This window comes from Garra rufa, unplaced genomic scaffold (genome assembly GCF_049309525.1).
Source record: "Garra rufa unplaced genomic scaffold, GarRuf1.0 hap1_unplaced_001, whole genome shotgun sequence".
Lineage (NCBI taxonomy): Eukaryota > Metazoa > Chordata > Actinopteri > Cypriniformes > Cyprinidae > Garra > Garra rufa.
In genome coordinates, this window is record NW_027394276.1 from 17,200,776 (window position 1) to 17,217,472 (window position 16,697).

The 16,697-nt window shown below is 47.8% G+C and overlaps 29 non-coding genes across 29 annotated transcripts; 14 read left to right on the forward strand and 15 right to left on the reverse strand.

The window, feature by feature from the left end:
- Positions 1-572: 572 nt before the first annotated feature.
- Positions 573-644, reverse strand: trnad-guc (transfer RNA aspartic acid (anticodon GUC)). Its single transcript has one exon. It is a non-coding gene; the product is annotated as a tRNA-Asp (tRNA).
- Positions 645-1,685: 1,041 nt separating this feature from the next.
- Positions 1,686-1,801, forward strand: LOC141303863 (U5 spliceosomal RNA). The gene has a single exon (XR_012343831.1). It is a non-coding gene; the product is annotated as a U5 spliceosomal RNA (small nuclear RNA).
- A 680-nt stretch (positions 1,802-2,481) lies between these two features.
- On the reverse strand, positions 2,482-2,553 carry trnad-guc (transfer RNA aspartic acid (anticodon GUC)). The gene has a single exon. It is a non-coding gene; the product is annotated as a tRNA-Asp (tRNA).
- A 571-nt stretch (positions 2,554-3,124) lies between these two features.
- On the reverse strand, positions 3,125-3,195 carry trnag-gcc (transfer RNA glycine (anticodon GCC)). The gene has a single exon. It is a non-coding gene; the product is annotated as a tRNA-Gly (tRNA).
- Positions 3,196-3,595: 400 nt separating this feature from the next.
- On the forward strand, positions 3,596-3,711 carry LOC141303902 (U5 spliceosomal RNA). Its single transcript, XR_012343868.1, has one exon. It is a non-coding gene; the product is annotated as a U5 spliceosomal RNA (small nuclear RNA).
- A 680-nt stretch (positions 3,712-4,391) lies between these two features.
- Positions 4,392-4,463, reverse strand: trnad-guc (transfer RNA aspartic acid (anticodon GUC)). The gene has a single exon. It is a non-coding gene; the product is annotated as a tRNA-Asp (tRNA).
- Positions 4,464-5,033: 570 nt separating this feature from the next.
- On the reverse strand, positions 5,034-5,104 carry trnag-gcc (transfer RNA glycine (anticodon GCC)). The gene has a single exon. It is a non-coding gene; the product is annotated as a tRNA-Gly (tRNA).
- Positions 5,105-5,503: 399 nt separating this feature from the next.
- LOC141303839 (U5 spliceosomal RNA) lies at positions 5,504-5,619 on the forward strand. The gene has a single exon (XR_012343806.1). It is a non-coding gene; the product is annotated as a U5 spliceosomal RNA (small nuclear RNA).
- Positions 5,620-6,124: 505 nt separating this feature from the next.
- Positions 6,125-6,196, forward strand: trnag-ucc (transfer RNA glycine (anticodon UCC)). Its single transcript has one exon. It is a non-coding gene; the product is annotated as a tRNA-Gly (tRNA).
- A 103-nt stretch (positions 6,197-6,299) lies between these two features.
- On the reverse strand, positions 6,300-6,371 carry trnad-guc (transfer RNA aspartic acid (anticodon GUC)). The gene has a single exon. It is a non-coding gene; the product is annotated as a tRNA-Asp (tRNA).
- A 1,041-nt stretch (positions 6,372-7,412) lies between these two features.
- LOC141303864 (U5 spliceosomal RNA) lies at positions 7,413-7,528 on the forward strand. Its single transcript, XR_012343832.1, has one exon. It is a non-coding gene; the product is annotated as a U5 spliceosomal RNA (small nuclear RNA).
- A 505-nt stretch (positions 7,529-8,033) lies between these two features.
- trnag-ucc (transfer RNA glycine (anticodon UCC)) lies at positions 8,034-8,105 on the forward strand. The gene has a single exon. It is a non-coding gene; the product is annotated as a tRNA-Gly (tRNA).
- A 103-nt stretch (positions 8,106-8,208) lies between these two features.
- On the reverse strand, positions 8,209-8,280 carry trnad-guc (transfer RNA aspartic acid (anticodon GUC)). The gene has a single exon. It is a non-coding gene; the product is annotated as a tRNA-Asp (tRNA).
- Positions 8,281-8,851: 571 nt separating this feature from the next.
- trnag-gcc (transfer RNA glycine (anticodon GCC)) lies at positions 8,852-8,922 on the reverse strand. The gene has a single exon. It is a non-coding gene; the product is annotated as a tRNA-Gly (tRNA).
- A 399-nt stretch (positions 8,923-9,321) lies between these two features.
- LOC141303903 (U5 spliceosomal RNA) lies at positions 9,322-9,437 on the forward strand. Its single transcript, XR_012343869.1, has one exon. It is a non-coding gene; the product is annotated as a U5 spliceosomal RNA (small nuclear RNA).
- A 505-nt stretch (positions 9,438-9,942) lies between these two features.
- Positions 9,943-10,014, forward strand: trnag-ucc (transfer RNA glycine (anticodon UCC)). The gene has a single exon. It is a non-coding gene; the product is annotated as a tRNA-Gly (tRNA).
- Positions 10,015-10,117: 103 nt separating this feature from the next.
- trnad-guc (transfer RNA aspartic acid (anticodon GUC)) lies at positions 10,118-10,189 on the reverse strand. The gene has a single exon. It is a non-coding gene; the product is annotated as a tRNA-Asp (tRNA).
- Positions 10,190-10,760: 571 nt separating this feature from the next.
- trnag-gcc (transfer RNA glycine (anticodon GCC)) lies at positions 10,761-10,831 on the reverse strand. Its single transcript has one exon. It is a non-coding gene; the product is annotated as a tRNA-Gly (tRNA).
- Positions 10,832-11,230: 399 nt separating this feature from the next.
- On the forward strand, positions 11,231-11,346 carry LOC141303905 (U5 spliceosomal RNA). Its single transcript, XR_012343871.1, has one exon. It is a non-coding gene; the product is annotated as a U5 spliceosomal RNA (small nuclear RNA).
- A 505-nt stretch (positions 11,347-11,851) lies between these two features.
- On the forward strand, positions 11,852-11,923 carry trnag-ucc (transfer RNA glycine (anticodon UCC)). The gene has a single exon. It is a non-coding gene; the product is annotated as a tRNA-Gly (tRNA).
- A 103-nt stretch (positions 11,924-12,026) lies between these two features.
- Positions 12,027-12,098, reverse strand: trnad-guc (transfer RNA aspartic acid (anticodon GUC)). Its single transcript has one exon. It is a non-coding gene; the product is annotated as a tRNA-Asp (tRNA).
- Positions 12,099-12,668: 570 nt separating this feature from the next.
- On the reverse strand, positions 12,669-12,739 carry trnag-gcc (transfer RNA glycine (anticodon GCC)). Its single transcript has one exon. It is a non-coding gene; the product is annotated as a tRNA-Gly (tRNA).
- Positions 12,740-13,138: 399 nt separating this feature from the next.
- On the forward strand, positions 13,139-13,254 carry LOC141303840 (U5 spliceosomal RNA). The gene has a single exon (XR_012343808.1). It is a non-coding gene; the product is annotated as a U5 spliceosomal RNA (small nuclear RNA).
- A 505-nt stretch (positions 13,255-13,759) lies between these two features.
- Positions 13,760-13,831, forward strand: trnag-ucc (transfer RNA glycine (anticodon UCC)). The gene has a single exon. It is a non-coding gene; the product is annotated as a tRNA-Gly (tRNA).
- Positions 13,832-13,934: 103 nt separating this feature from the next.
- Positions 13,935-14,006, reverse strand: trnad-guc (transfer RNA aspartic acid (anticodon GUC)). Its single transcript has one exon. It is a non-coding gene; the product is annotated as a tRNA-Asp (tRNA).
- A 569-nt stretch (positions 14,007-14,575) lies between these two features.
- Positions 14,576-14,646, reverse strand: trnag-gcc (transfer RNA glycine (anticodon GCC)). The gene has a single exon. It is a non-coding gene; the product is annotated as a tRNA-Gly (tRNA).
- Positions 14,647-15,045: 399 nt separating this feature from the next.
- LOC141303842 (U5 spliceosomal RNA) lies at positions 15,046-15,161 on the forward strand. Its single transcript, XR_012343810.1, has one exon. It is a non-coding gene; the product is annotated as a U5 spliceosomal RNA (small nuclear RNA).
- Positions 15,162-15,666: 505 nt separating this feature from the next.
- On the forward strand, positions 15,667-15,738 carry trnag-ucc (transfer RNA glycine (anticodon UCC)). The gene has a single exon. It is a non-coding gene; the product is annotated as a tRNA-Gly (tRNA).
- Positions 15,739-16,484: 746 nt separating this feature from the next.
- On the reverse strand, positions 16,485-16,555 carry trnag-gcc (transfer RNA glycine (anticodon GCC)). Its single transcript has one exon. It is a non-coding gene; the product is annotated as a tRNA-Gly (tRNA).
- Between the last annotated feature and the right edge of the window lie 142 nt (positions 16,556-16,697).

Genomic DNA, 16,697 nt, shown 5'->3' on the forward strand with positions numbered 1-16,697 from the left:
CAACTTCACATTTTTTTTCAGCCAGCATGGAAAGACAGCACTCTCATGACATGATGGGATCCAAACCTTGGGCTTCAGCTACTTTGGCCCTGTCAGTGACTTATGTACTTCCAGCATTCTTTTCTGCTCACAACAGAGCTGTATTGGAGTGTCAAGAGTAAAACTGGCCACCAGCCAATGGGCGGTGGAACGAAGCGCGCCTCACCACGTTCTGTACTTGCGGCCTTTGCGCTTTCTGCGTCGCAGCTCCAGATTTCTTTAGCCCGCATGGAAAGACAGCACTCTCTCGTACATGACGGGATACAAACAAAGATGGCTTCAGCTCCTTTTGCCCTATCAGTGACTTGTGCATTTCAAGCATTCTTTTCAGATGGCTAAAAGCTGGAGTCGGGAACTTGCGTTGGTGGTATAGTGGTGAGCATAGCTGCCTTCCAAGCAGTTGACCCGGGTTCGATTCCCGGCCAACGCATTTGTTTTGGCTCTGGCTGACGTTGAAGCAGAACTCCTTCTGTGACCTCTGTCAGCACCAAAATCTTTTGGATGAGTCGTTCAGCAGCAGCAAAGAGCTGGGTCTCCCCGTCGGGGAATCGAACCCCGGTCTTCCGCGTGACAGGCGGAGATACTGTCCACTATACTAACGAGGAGCTGTACCCGCCGTGCTTCGCCCCCAGCCGACTTGACTTCACCGACATCAGCATAAGGAGCCACTACTCCATGAAAAAAACAAATCAACCTACCTTGATCTTATTGAGTCTCCCAATATCTTGAATGCTACACATTACAGGGGGTCCTCATTTGGACCACTTTACTATTATTACTATATTTTTTTTACTTTTCATAATGGGAACATGAAAAAAAGGATGGGAAATCATGTGGCAGTAACATCGCATTTACGTGGATCATATCGCCCACTGCTAGAATTCTACCACTGAACCACCAATGCTCGGAAAGGAGGGAGAACGTTTGGAATTAACACCGCATTTACGAGTATATTGCCCACTGCTAAACTTCGTCAACCTATAGATAAAGTGAACAAGTTTTATAGGCATTTGACGAATATAGACGGACTAATGAGTTTCTGAAAAGATTCGGCAGGGAACGGGGGTTGGTCGGGTATGCAAAGGTTGGAGCTCCTTCAAGTAAATCAGGCTTCATTTTAAAGAACCTTACACACATGCAAGCACACACACAACTTAATTAAAAGCACTCCGTTCCTGCATTGGCCGGGAATCGGACCCGGGTCTCCCGCGTGGCAGGCGAGAAATCTACCACTGAACCACCAATGCTCGGCTGGGAGACTTTTGGCCTTCACATTGCCCTGGATTTAGTAATGGTGCGTAACTGTTACACGTCAAATCCAGGTAAAGGGGGGTTGGGTCAATATGCAAAGTTTGGAGCTCCTTCTAGCAAATCAGGCTTGGCCTTCAAGGCTCATTTTAAAGAATCCCACACACATGCAAACACACACCCCTTACTTGAAAGAACTCTGTTCCTGCATTTGCCCGGGAATCAGAGCCAGGCCTCCTGTGTGGCAGGCGAGAATGGATGATGGAAGAGACTTTTTAACTTTTACTCCTCCCATTTGGAGTGAGGGGGAGATGAAAATCTTATCGGCACCCTAGATTACCCTTTGTGAGTATAGTGGTTTACCACAGGGAGCGCACATGCTCAAGCGCATGGGCACACAACTCGAGTTTCTCTTCAAAGACGCATAAATCTTTCGCCTTTTACTAAAGATTTCCGTGGAGGGGAACCTTTCCGAGTGACCTGTATTTTTGGGTGCTCTGCTCACAGCAGAGCTGCACTGCAGTTTCAATAGCAGACTGAATCTGACCACACACCAATGTGCATTGGAGCAAAGCGTGCTTTCTCGTGGACCGTGTTTGCAGCCTTTGCGCTTCCTGTGTCGCAACTTCACTTTTTTTTTCAGCCAGCATGGAAAGACAGCACTCTCATGACATGATGGGATCCAAACCTTGGGCTTCAGCTACTTTGGCCCTGTCAGTGACTTATGTACTTCCAGCATTCTTTTCTGCTCACAACAGAGCTGTATTGGAGTGTCAAGAGTAAAACTGGCCACCAGCCAATGGGCGGTGGAACGAAGCGCGCCTCACCACGTTCTGTACTTGCGGCCTTTGCGCTTTCTGCGTCGCAGCTCCAGATTTCTTTAGCCCGCATGGAAAGACAGCACTCTCTCGTACATGACGGGATACAAACAAAGATGGCTTCAGCTCCTTTTGCCCTATCAGTGACTTGTGCATTTCAAGCATTCTTTTCAGATGGCTAAAAGCTGGAGTCGGGAACTTGCGTTGGTGGTATAGTGGTGAGCATAGCTGCCTTCCAAGCAGTTGACCCGGGTTCGATTCCCGGCCAACGCATTTGTTTTGGCTCTGGCTGACGTTGAAGCAGAACTCCTTCTGTGAACTCTGTCAGCACCAAAATCTTTTGGATGAGTCGTTCAGCAGCAGCAAAGAGCTGGGTCTCCCCGTCGGGGAATCGAACCCCGGTCTTCCGCGTGACAGGCGGAGATACTGTCCACTATACTAACGAGGAGCTGCACCCGCTGTGCTTCGCCCCCAGTCGACTTGACTTCACCGACATCAGCATAAGGAGCCACTACTCCATGAAAAAAAACAAATCAACCTGCCTTGATCTTATTGAGTCTCCCAATATCTTGAATGCTACACATTACAGGGGGTCCTCATTTGGACCACTTTACTATTATTACTATTTTTTTTTACTTTTCATAATGGGAACATGAAAAAAAAGATGGGAAATCATGTGGCAGTAACATCGCATTTACGTGGATCATATCGCCCACTGCTAGAATTCTACCACTGAACCACCAATGCTCGGAAAGGAGGGAGAACGTTTGGAATTAACACCGCATTTACGAGTATATTGCCCACTGCTAAACTTCGTCAACCTATAGATAAAGTGAACAAGTTTTATAGGCATTTGACGAATATAGACGGACTAATGAGTTTCTGAAAAGATTCGGCAGGGAACGGGGGTTGGTCGGGTATGCAAAGGTTGGAGCTCCTTCAAGTAAATCAGGCTTCATTTTAAAGAACCTTACACACATGCAAGCACACACACAACTTAATTAAAAGCACTCCGTTCCTGCATTGGCCGGGAATCGGACCCGGGTCTCCCGCGTGGCAGGCGAGAATTCTACCACTGAACCACCAATGCTCGGCTGGGAGACTTTCGGCCTTCACATTGCCCTGGATTTAGTAATGGTGCGTAACTGTTACACGTCAAATCCAGGTAAAGGGGGGTTGGGTCAATATGCAAAGTTTGGAGCTCCTTCTAGCAAATCAGGCTTGGCCTTCAAGGCTCATTTTAAAGAATCCCACACACATGCAAACACACACCCCTTACTTGAAAGAACTCTGTTCCTGCATTTGCCCGGGAATCAGAGCCAGGCCTCCTGTGTGGCAGGCGAGAATGGATGATGGAAGAGACTTTTTAACTTTTACTCCTCCCATTTGGAGTGAGGGGGGGGATGAAAATCTTATCGGCACCCTAGATTACCCTTTGTGAGTATAGTGGTTTACCACATGGAGCGCACATGCTCAAGAGCATGGGCACACAACTCGAGTTTCTCTTCAAAGACGCAGAAATCTTTCGCCTTTTACTAAAGATTTCCGTGGAGGGGAACCTTTCCGAGTGACCTGTATTTTTGGGTGCTCTGCTCACAGCAGAGCTGCACTGCAGTTTCAATAGCAGACTAAATCTGACCACACACCAATGTGCATTGGAGCAAAGCGTGCTTTCTCGTGGACCGTGTTTGCAGCCTTTGCGCTTCCTGTGTCGCAACTTCACATTTTTTTTCAGCCAGCATGGAAAGACAGCACTCTCATGACATGATGGCATCCAAACCTTGGGCTTCAGCTACTTTGGCCCTGTCAGTGACTTATGTACTTCCAGCATTCTTTTCTGCTCACAACAGAGCTGTATTGGAGTGTCAAGAGTAAAACTGGCCACCAGCCAATGGGCGGTGGAACGAAGCGCGCCTCACCACGTTCTGTACTTGCGGCCTTTGCGCTTTCTGCGTCGCAGCTCCAGATTTCTTTAGCCCGCATGGAAAGACAGCACTCTCTCGTACATGACGGGATACAAACAAAGATGGCTTCAGCTCCTTTTGCCCTATCAGTGACTTGTGCATTTCAAGCATTCTTTTCAGATGGCTAAAAGCTGGAGTCGGGAACTTGCGTTGGTGGTATAGTGGTGAGCATAGCTGCCTTCCAAGCAGTTGACCCGGGTTCGATTCCCGGCCAACGCATTTGTTTTGGCTCTGGCTGACGTTGAAGCAGAACTCCTTCTGTGACCTCTGTCAGCACCAAAATCTTTTGGATGAGTCGTTCAGCAGCAGCAAAGAGCTGGGTCTCCCCGTCGGGGAATCGAACCCCGGTCTTCCGCGTGACAGGCGGAGATACTGTCCACTATACTAACGAGGAGCTGCACCCGCTGTGCTTCGCCCCCAGTCGACTTGACTTCACCGACATCAGCATAAGGAGCCACTACTCCATGAAAAAAAACAAATCAACCTGCCTTGATCTTATTGAGTCTCCCAATATCTTGAATGCTACACATTACAGGGGGTCCTCATTTGGACCACTTTACTATTATTACTATTTTTTTTTACTTTTCATAATGGGAACATGAAAAAAAAGATGGGAAATCATGTGGCAGTAACATCGCATTTACGTGGATCATATCGCCCACTGCTAGAATTCTACCACTGAACCACCAATGCTCGGAAAGGAGGGAGAACGTTTGGAATTAACACCGCATTTACGAGTATATTGCCCACTGCTAAACTTCGTCAACCTATAGATAAAGTGAACAAGTTTTATAGGCATTTGACGAATATAGACGGACTAATGAGTTTCTGAAAAGATTCGGCAGGGAACGGGGGTTGGTCGGTATGCAAAGGTTGGAGCTCCTTCAAGTAAATCAGGCTTCATTTTAAAGAACCTTACACACATGCAAGCACACACACAACTTAATTAAAAGCACTCCGTTCCTGCATTGGCCGGGAATCGGACCCGGGTCTCCCGCGTGGCAGGCGAGAATTCTACCACTGAACCACCAATGCTCGGCTGGGAGACTTTCGGCCTTCACATTGCCCTGGATTTAGTAATGGTGCGTAACTGTTACACGTCAAATCCAGGTAAAGGGGGGTTGGGTCAATATGCAAAGTTTGGAGCTCCTTCTAGCAAATCAGGCTTGGCCTTCAAGGCTCATTTTAAAGAATCCCACACACATGCAAACACACACCCATTACTTGAAAGAACTCTGTTCCTGCATTTGCCCGGGAATCAGAGCCAGGCCTCCTGTGTGGCAGGCGAGAATGGATGATGGAAGAGACTTTTTAACTTTTACTCCTCCCATTTGGAGTGAGGGGGAGATGAAAATCTTATCGGCACCCTAGATTACCCTTTGTGAGTATAGTGGTTTACCACAGGGAGCGCACATGCTCAAGCGCATGGGCACACAACTCGAGTTTCTCTTCATAGACGCATAAATCTTTCGCCTTTTACTAAAGATTTCCGTGGAGGGGAACCTTTCCGAGTGACCTGTATTTTTGGGTGCTCTGCTCACAGCAGAGCTGCACTGCAGTTTCAATAGCAGACTAAATCTGACCACACACCAATGTGCATTGGAGCAAAGCGTGCTTTCTCGTGGACCGTGTTTGCAGCCTTTGCGCTTCCTGTGTCGCAACTTCACATTTTTTTTCAGCCAGCATGGAAAGACAGCACTCTCATGACATGATGGGATCCAAACCTTGGGCTTCAGCTACTTTGGCCCTGTCAGTGACTTATGTACTTCCAGCATTCTTTTCTGCTCACAACAGAGCTGTATTGGAGTGTCAAGAGTAAAACTGGCCACCAGCCAATGGGCGGTGGAACGAAGCGCGCCTCACCACGTTCTGTACTTGCGGCCTTTGCGCTTTCTGCGTCGCAGCTCCAGATTTCTTTAGCCCGCATGGAAAGACAGCACTCTCTCGTACATGACGGGATACAAACAAAGATGGCTTCAGCTCCTTTTGCCCTATCAGTGACTTGTGCATTTCAAGCATTCTTTTCAGATGGCTAAAAGCTGGAGTCGGGAACTTGCGTTGGTGGTATAGTGGTGAGCATAGCTGCCTTCCAAGCAGTTGACCCGGGTTCGATTCCCGGCCAACGCATTTGTTTTGGCTCTGGCTGACGTTGAAGCAGAACTCCTTCTGTGACCTCTGTCAGCACCAAAATCTTTTGGATGAGTCGTTCAGCAGCAGCAAAGAGCTGGGTCTCCCCGTCGGGGAATCGAACCCCGGTCTTCCGCGTGACAGGCGGAGATACTGTCCACTATACTAACGAGGAGCTGTACCCGCCGTGCTTCGCCCCCAGCCGACTTGACTTCACCGACATCAGCATAAGGAGCCACTACTCCATGAAAAAAACAAATCAACCTACCTTGATCTTATTGAGTCTCCCAATATCTTGAATGCTACACATTACAGGGGGTCCTCATTTGGACCACTTTACTATTATTACTATATTTTTTTTACTTTTCATAATGGGAACATGAAAAAAAGGATGGGAAATCATGTGGCAGTAACATCGCATTTATGTGGATCATATCGCCCACTGCTAGAATTCTACCACTGAACCACCAATGCTCGGAAAGGAGGGAGAACGTTTGGAATTAACACCGCATTTACGAGTATATTGCCCACTGCTAAACTTCGTCAACCTATAGATAAAGTGAACAAGTTTTATAGGCATTTGACGAATATAGACGGACTAATGAGTTTCTGAAAAGATTCGGCAGGGAACGGGGGTTGGTCGGGTATGCAAAGGTTGGAGCTCCTTCAAGTAAATCAGGCTTCATTTTAAAGAACCTTACACACATGCAAGCACACACACAACTTAATTAAAAGCACTCCGTTCCTGCATTGGCCGGGAATCGGACCCGGGTCTCCCGCGTGGCAGGCGAGAAATCTACCACTGAACCACCAATGCTCGGCTGGGAGACTTTTGGCCTTCACATTGCCCTGGATTTAGTAATGGTGCGTAACTGTTACACGTCAAATCCAGGTAAAGGGGGGTTGGGTCAATATGCAAAGTTTGGAGCTCCTTCTAGCAAATCAGGCTTGGCCTTCAAGGCTCATTTTAAAGAATCCCACACACATGCAAACACACACCCCTTACTTGAAAGAACTCTGTTCCTGCATTTGCCCGGGAATCAGAGCCAGGCCTCCTGTGTGGCAGGCGAGAATGGATGATGGAAGAGACTTTTTAACTTTTACTCCTCCCATTTGGAGTGAGGGGGAGATGAAAATCTTATCGGCACCCTAGATTACCCTTTGTGAGTATAGTGGTTTACCACAGGGAGCGCACATGCTCAAGCGCATGGGCACACAACTCGAGTTTCTCTTCAAAGACGCATAAATCTTTCGCCTTTTACTAAAGATTTCCGTGGAGGGGAACCTTTCCGAGTGACCTGTATTTTTGGGTGCTCTGCTCACAGCAGAGCTGCACTGCAGTTTCAATAGCAGACTGAATCTGACCACACACCAATGTGCATTGGAGCAAAGCGTGCTTTCTCGTGGACCGTGTTTGCAGCCTTTGCGCTTCCTGTGTCGCAACTTCACTTTTTTTTTCAGCCAGCATGGAAAGACAGCACTCTCATGACATGATGGGATCCAAACCTTGGGCTTCAGCTACTTTGGCCCTGTCAGTGACTTATGTACTTCCAGCATTCTTTTCTGCTCACAACAGAGCTGTATTGGAGTGTCAAGAGTAAAACTGGCCACCAGCCAATGGGCGGTGGAACGAAGCGCGCCTCACCACGTTCTGTACTTGCGGCCTTTGCGCTTTCTGCGTCGCAGCTCCAGATTTCTTTAGCCCGCATGGAAAGACAGCACTCTCTCGTACATGACGGGATACAAACAAAGATGGCTTCAGCTCCTTTTGCCCTATCAGTGACTTGTGCATTTCAAGCATTCTTTTCAGATGGCTAAAAGCTGGAGTCGGGAACTTGCGTTGGTGGTATAGTGGTGAGCATAGCTGCCTTCCAAGCAGTTGACCCGGGTTCGATTCCCGGCCAACGCATTTGTTTTGGCTCTGGCTGACGTTGAAGCAGAACTCCTTCTGTGACCTCTGTCAGCACCAAAATCTTTTGGATGAGTCGTTCAGCAGCAGCAAAGAGCTGGGTCTCCCCGTCGGGGAATCGAACCCCGGTCTTCCGCGTGACAGGCGGAGATACTGTCCACTATACTAACGAGGAGCTGCACCCGCTGTGCTTCGCCCCCAGTCGACTTGACTTCACCGACATCAGCATAAGGAGCCACTACTCCATGAAAAAAAACAAATCAACCTGCCTTGATCTTATTGAGTCTCCCAATATCTTGAATGCTACACATTACAGGGGGTCCTCATTTGGACCACTTTACTATTATTACTATTTTTTTTTACTTTTCATAATGGGAACATGAAAAAAAAGATGGGAAATCATGTGGCAGTAACATCGCATTTACGTGGATCATATCGCCCACTGCTAGAATTCTACCACTGAACCACCAATGCTCGGAAAGGAGGGAGAACGTTTGGAATTAACACCGCATTTACGAGTATATTGCCCACTGCTAAACTTCGTCAACCTATAGATAAAGTGAACAAGTTTTATAGGCATTTGACGAATATAGACGGACTAATGAGTTTCTGAAAAGATTCGGCAGGGAACGGGGGTTGGTCGGGTATGCAAAGGTTGGAGCTCCTTCAAGTAAATCAGGCTTCATTTTAAAGAACCTTACACACATGCAAGCACACACACAACTTAATTAAAAGCACTCCGTTCCTGCATTGGCCGGGAATCGGACCCGGGTCTCCCGCGTGGCAGGCGAGAATTCTACCACTGAACCACCAATGCTCGGCTGGGAGACTTTCGGCCTTCACATTGCCCTGGATTTAGTAATGGTGCGTAACTGTTACACGTCAAATCCAGGTAAAGGGGGGTTGGGTCAATATGCAAAGTTTGGAGCTCCTTCTAGCAAATCAGGCTTGGCCTTCAAGGCTCATTTTAAAGAATCCCACACACATGCAAACACACACCCCTTACTTGAAAGAACTCTGTTCCTGCATTTGCCCGGGAATCAGAGCCAGGCCTCCTGTGTGGCAGGCGAGAATGGATGATGGAAGAGACTTTTTAACTTTTACTCCTCCCATTTGGAGTGAGGGGGAGATGAAAATCTTATCGGCACCCTAGATTACCCTTTGTGAGTATAGTGGTTTACCACATGGAGCGCACATGCTCAAGAGCATGGGCACACAACTCGAGTTTCTCTTCAAAGACGCAGAAATCTTTCGCCTTTTACTAAAGATTTCCGTGGAGGGGAACCTTTCCGAGTGACCTGTATTTTTGGGTGCTCTGCTCACAGCAGAGCTGCACTGCAGTTTCAATAGCAGACTAAATCTGACCACACACCAATGTGCATTGGAGCAAAGCGTGCTTTCTCGTGGACCGTGTTTGCAGCCTTTGCGCTTCCTGTGTCGCAACTTCACATTTTTTTTCAGCCAGCATGGAAAGACAGCACTCTCATGACATGATGGCATCCAAACCTTGGGCTTCAGCTACTTTGGCCCTGTCAGTGACTTATGTACTTCCAGCATTCTTTTCTGCTCACAACAGAGCTGTATTGGAGTGTCAAGAGTAAAACTGGCCACCAGCCAATGGGCGGTGGAACGAAGCGCGCCTCACCACGTTCTGTACTTGCGGCCTTTGCGCTTTCTGCGTCGCAGCTCCAGATTTCTTTAGCCCGCATGGAAAGACAGCACTCTCTCGTACATGACGGGATACAAACAAAGATGGCTTCAGCTCCTTTTGCCCTATCAGTGACTTGTGCATTTCAAGCATTCTTTTCAGATGGCTAAAAGCTGGAGTCGGGAACTTGCGTTGGTGGTATAGTGGTGAGCATAGCTGCCTTCCAAGCAGTTGACCCGGGTTCGATTCCCGGCCAACGCATTTGTTTTGGCTCTGGCTGACGTTGAAGCAGAACTCCTTCTGTGACCTCTGTCAGCACCAAAATCTTTTGGATGAGTCGTTCAGCAGCAGCAAACAGCTGGGTCTCCCCGTCGGGGAATCGAACCCCGGTCTTCCGCGTGACAGGCGGAGATACTGTCCACTATACTAACGAGGAGCTGCACCCGCTGTGCTTCGCCCCCAGTCGACTTGACTTCACCGACATCAGCATAAGGAGCCACTACTCCATGAAAAAAAACAAATCAACCTGCCTTGATCTTATTGAGTCTCCCAATATCTTGAATGCTACACATTACAGGGGGTCCTCATTTGGACCACTTTACTATTATTACTATTTTTTTTTACTTTTCATAATGGGAACATGAAAAAAAAGATGGGAAATCATGTGGCAGTAACATCGCATTTACGTGGATCATATCGCCCACTGCTAGAATTCTACCACTGAACCACCAATGCTCGGAAAGGAGGGAGAACGTTTGGAATTAACACCGCATTTACGAGTATATTGCCCACTGCTAAACTTCGTCAACCTATAGATAAAGTGAACAAGTTTTATAGGCATTTGACGAATATAGACGGACTAATGAGTTTCTGAAAAGATTCGGCAGGGAACGGGGGTTGGTCGGGTATGCAAAGGTTGGAGCTCCTTCAAGTAAATCAGGCTTCATTTTAAAGAACCTTACACACATGCAAGCACACACACAACTTAATTAAAAGCACTCCGTTCCTGCATTGGCCGGGAATCGGACCCGGGTCTCCCGCGTGGCAGGCGAGAATTCTACCACTGAACCACCAATGCTCGGCTGGGAGACTTTCGGCCTTCACATTGCCCTGGATTTAGTAATGGTGCGTAACTGTTACACGTCAAATCCAGGTAAAGGGGGGTTGGGTCAATATGCAAAGTTTGGAGCTCCTTCTAGCAAATCAGGCTTGGCCTTCAAGGCTCATTTTAAAGAATCCCACACACATGCAAACACACACCCCTTACTTGAAAGAACTCTGTTCCTGCATTTGCCCGGGAATCAGAGCCAGGCCTCCTGTGTGGCAGGCGAGAATGGATGATGGAAGAGACTTTTTAACTTTTACTCCTCCCATTTGGAGTGAGGGGGAGATGAAAATCTTATCGGCACCCTAGATTACCCTTTGTGAGTATAGTGGTTTACCACATGGAGCGCACATGCTCAAGAGCATGGGCACACAACTCGAGTTTCTCTTCAAAGACGCAGAAATCTTTCGCCTTTTACTAAAGATTTCCGTGGAGGGGAACCTTTCCGAGTGACCTGTATTTTTGGGTGCTCTGCTCACAGCAGAGCTGCACTGCAGTTTCAATAGCAGACTAAATCTGACCACACACCAATGTGCATTGGAGCAAAGCGTGCTTTCTCGTGGACCGTGTTTGCAGCCTTTGCGCTTCCTGTGTCGCAACTTCACATTTTTTTTCAGCCAGCATGGAAAGACAGCACTCTCATGACATGATGGCATCCAAACCTTGGGCTTCAGCTACTTTGGCCCTGTCAGTGACTTATGTACTTCCAGCATTCTTTTCTGCTCACAACAGAGCTGTATTGGAGTGTCAAGAGTAAAACTGGCCACCAGCCAATGGGCGGTGGAACGAAGCGCGCCTCACCACGTTCTGTACTTGCGGCCTTTGCGCTTTCTGCGTCGCAGCTCCAGATTTCTTTAGCCCGCATGGAAAGACAGCACTCTCTCGTACATGACGGGATACAAACAAAGATGGCTTCAGCTCCTTTTGCCCTATCAGTGACTTGTGCATTTCAAGCATTCTTTTCAGATGGCTAAAAGCTGGAGTCGGGAACTTGCGTTGGTGGTATAGTGGTGAGCATAGCTGCCTTCCAAGCAGTTGACCCGGGTTCGATTCCCGGCCAACGCATTTGTTTTGGCTCTGGCTGACGTTGAAGCAGAACTCCTTCTGTGACCTCTGTCAGCACCAAAATCTTTTGGATGAGTCGTTCAGCAGCAGCAAACAGCTGGGTCTCCCCGTCGGGGAATCGAACCCCGGTCTTCCGCGTGACAGGCGGAGATACTGTCCACTATACTAACGAGGAGCTGCACCCGCTGTGCTTCGCCCCCAGTCGACTTGACTTCACCGACATCAGCATAAGGAGCCACTACTCCATGAAAAAAAGCAAATCAACCTGCCTTGATCTTATTGAGTCTCCCAATATCTTGAATGCTACACATTACAGGGGGTCCTCATTTGGACCACTTTACTATTATTACTATTTTTTTTTACTTTTCATAATGGGAACATGAAAAAAAAGATGGGAAATCATGTGGCAGTAACATCGCATTTACGTGGATCATATCGCCCACTGCTAGAATTCTACCACTGAACCACCAATGCTCGGAAAGGAGGGAGAACGTTTGGAATTAACACCGCATTTACGAGTATATTGCCCACTGCTAAACTTCGTCAACCTATAGATAAAGTGAACAAGTTTTATAGGCATTTGACGAATATAGACGGACTAATGAGTTTCTGAAAAGATTCGGCAGGGAACGGGGGTTGGTCGGTATGCAAAGGTTGGAGCTCCTTCAAGTAAATCAGGCTTCATTTTAAAGAACCTTACACACATGCAAGCACACACACAACTTAATTAAAAGCACTCCGTTCCTGCATTGGCCGGGAATCGGACCCGGGTCTCCCGCGTGGCAGGCGAGAATTCTACCACTGAACCACCAATGCTCGGCTGGGAGACTTTCGGCCTTCACATTGCCCTGGATTTAGTAATGGTGCGTAACTGTTACACGTCAAATCCAGGTAAAGGGGGGTTGGGTCAATATGCAAAGTTTGGAGCTCCTTCTAGCAAATCAGGCTTGGCCTTCAAGGCTCATTTTAAAGAATCCCACACACATGCAAACACACACCCATTACTTGAAAGAACTCTGTTCCTGCATTTGCCCGGGAATCAGAGCCAGGCCTCCTGTGTGGCAGGCGAGAATGGATGATGGAAGAGACTTTTTAACTTTTACTCCTCCCATTTGGAGTGAGGGGGAGATGAAAATCTTATCGGCACCCTAGATTACCCTTTGTGAGTATAGTGGTTTACCACAGGGAGCGCACATGCTCAAGCGCATGGGCACACAACTCGAGTTTCTCTTCATAGACGCATAAATCTTTCGCCTTTTACTAAAGATTTCCGTGGAGGGGAACCTTTCCGAGTGACCTGTATTTTTGGGTGCTCTGCTCACAGCAGAGCTGCACTGCAGTTTCAATAGCAGACTAAATCTGACCACACACCAATGTGCATTGGAGCAAAGCGTGCTTTCTCGTGGACCGTGTTTGCAGCCTTTGCGCTTCCTGTGTCGCAACTTCACATTTTTTTTCAGCCAGCATGGAAAGACAGCACTCTCATGACATGATGGGATCCAAACCTTGGGCTTCAGCTACTTTGGCCCTGTCAGTGACTTATGTACTTCCAGCATTCTTTTCTGCTCACAACAGAGCTGTATTGGAGTGTCAAGAGTAAAACTGGCCACCAGCCAATGGGCGGTGGAACGAAGCGCGCCTCACCACGTTCTGTACTTGCGGCCTTTGCGCTTTCTGCGTCGCAGCTCCAGATTTCTTTAGCCCGCATGGAAAGACAGCACTCTCTCGTACATGACGGGATACAAACAAAGATGGCTTCAGCTCCTTTTGCCCTATCAGTGACTTGTGCATTTCAAGCATTCTTTTCAGATGGCTAAAAGCTGGAGTCGGGAACTTGCGTTGGTGGTATAGTGGTGAGCATAGCTGCCTTCCAAGCAGTTGACCCGGGTTCGATTCCCGGCCAACGCATTTGTTTTGGCTCTGGCTGACGTTGAAGCAGAACTCCTTCTGTGACCTCTGTCAGCACCAAAATCTTTTGGATGAGTCGTTCAGCAGCAGCAAAGAGCTGGGTCTCCCCGTCGGGGAATCGAACCCCGGTCTTCCGCGTGACAGGCGGAGATACTGTCCACTATACTAACGAGGAGCTGTACCCGCTGTGCTTCGCCCCCAGCCGACTTGACTTCACCGACATCAGCATAAGGAGCCACTACTCCATGAAAAAAACAAATCAACCTGCCTTGATCTTATTGAGTCTCCCAATATCTTGAATGCTACACATTACAGGGGGTCCTCATTTGGACCACTTTACTATTATTACTATTTTTTTTTACTTTTCATAATGGGAACATGAAAAAAAAGATGGGAAATCATGTGGCAGTAACATCGCATTTACGTGGATCATATCGCCCACTGCTAGAATTCTACCACTGAACCACCAATGCTCGGAAAGGAGGGAGAACGTTTGGAATTAACACCGCATTTACGAGTATATTGCCCACTGCTAAACTTCGTCAACCTATAGATAAAGTGAACAAGTTTTATAGGCATTTGACGAATATAGACGGACTAATGAGTTTCTGAAAAGATTCGGCAGGGAACGGGGGTTGGTCGGTATGCAAAGGTTGGAGCTCCTTCAAGTAAATCAGGCTTCATTTTAAAGAACCTTACACACATGCAAGCACACACACAACTTAATTAAAAGCACTCCGTTCCTGCATTGGCCGGGAATCGGACCCGGGTCTCCCGCGTGGCAGGCGAGAATTCTACCACTGAACCACCAATGCTCGGCTGGGAGACTTTCGGCCTTCACATTGCCCTGGATTTAGTAATGGTGCGTAACTGTTACACGTCAAATCCAGGTAAAGGGGGGTTGGGTCAATATGCAAAGTTTGGAGCTCCTTCTAGCAAATCAGGCTTGGCCTTCAAGGCTCATTTTAAAGAATCCCACACACATGCAAACACACACCCATTACTTGAAAGAACTCTGTTCCTGCATTTGCCCGGGAATCAGAGCCAGGCCTCCTGTGTGGCAGGCGAGAATGGATGATGGAAGAGACTTTTTAACTTTTACTCCTCCCATTTGGAGTGAGGGGGAGATGAAAATCTTATCGGCACCCTAGATTACCCTTTGTGAGTATAGTGGTTTACCACAGGGAGCGCACATGCTCAAGCGCATGGGCACACAACTCGAGTTTCTCTTCATAGACGCATAAATCTTTCGCCTTTTACTAAAGATTTCCGTGGAGGGGAACCTTTCCGAGTGACCTGTATTTTTGGGTGCTCTGCTCACAGCAGAGCTGCACTGCAGTTTCAATAGCAGACTAAATCTGACCACACACCAATGTGCATTGGAGCAAAGCGTGCTTTCTCGTGGACCGTGTTTGCAGCCTTTGCGCTTCCTGTGTCGCAACTTCACATTTTTTTTCAGCCAGCATGGAAAGACAGCACTCTCATGACATGATGGGATCCAAACCTTGGGCTTCAGCTACTTTGGCCCTGTCAGTGACTTATGTACTTCCAGCATTCTTTTCTGCTCACAACAGAGCTGTATTGGAGTGTCAAGAGTAAAACTGGCCACCAGCCAATGGGCGGTGGAACGAAGCGCGCCTCACCACGTTCTGTACTTGCGGCCTTTGCGCTTTCTGCGTCGCAGCTCCAGATTTCTTTAGCCCGCATGGAAAGACAGCACTCTCTCGTACATGACGGGATACAAACAAAGATGGCTTCAGCTCCTTTTGCCCTATCAGTGACTTGTGCATTTCAAGCATTCTTTTCAGATGGCTAAAAGCTGGAGTCGGGAACTTGCGTTGGTGGTATAGTGGTGAGCATAGCTGCCTTCCAAGCAGTTGACCCGGGTTCGATTCCCGGCCAACGCATTTGTTTTGGCTCTGGCTGACGTTGAAGCAGAACTCCTTCTGTGACCTCTGTCAGCACCAAAATCTTTTGGATGAGTCGTTCAGCAGCAGCAAAGAGCTGGGTCTCCCCGTCGGGGAATCGAACCCCGGTCTTCCGCGTGACAGGCGGAGTTACTGTCCACTATACTAACGAGGAGCTGTACCCGCTGTGCTTCGCCCCCAGCCGACTTGACTTCACCGACATCAGCATAAGGAGCCACTACTCCATGAAAAAAACAAATCAACCTGCCTTGATCTTATTGAGTCTCCCAATATCTTGAATGCTACACATTACAGGGGGTCCTCATTTGGACCACTTTACTATTATTACTATATTTTTTTTACTTTTCATAATGGGAACATGAAAAAAAGGATGGGAAATCATGTGGCAGTAACATCGCATTTACGTGGATCATATCGCCCACTGCTAGAATTCTACCACTGAACCACCAATGCTCGGAAAGGAGGGAGAACGTTTGGAATTAACACCGCATTTACGAGTATATTGCCCACTGCTAAACTTCGTCAACCTATAGATAAAGTGAACAAGTTTTATAGGCATTTGACGAATATAGACGGACTAATGAGTTTCTGAAAAGATTCGGCAGGGAACGGGGGTTGGTCGGGTATGCAAAGGTTGGAGCTCCTTCAAGTAAATCAGGCTTCATTTTAAAGAACCTTACACACATGCAAGCACACACACAACTTAATTAAAAGCACTCCGTTCCTGCATTGGCCGGGAATCGGACCCGGGTCTCCCGCGTGGCAGGCGAGAATTCTACCACTGAACCACCAATGCTCGGCTGGGAGACTTTCGGCCTTCACATTGCCCTGGATTTAGTAATGGTGCGTAACTGTTACACGTCAAATCCAGGTAAAGGGGGGTTGGGTCAATATGCAAAGTTTGGAGCTCCTTCTAGCAAATCAGGCTTGGCCTTCAA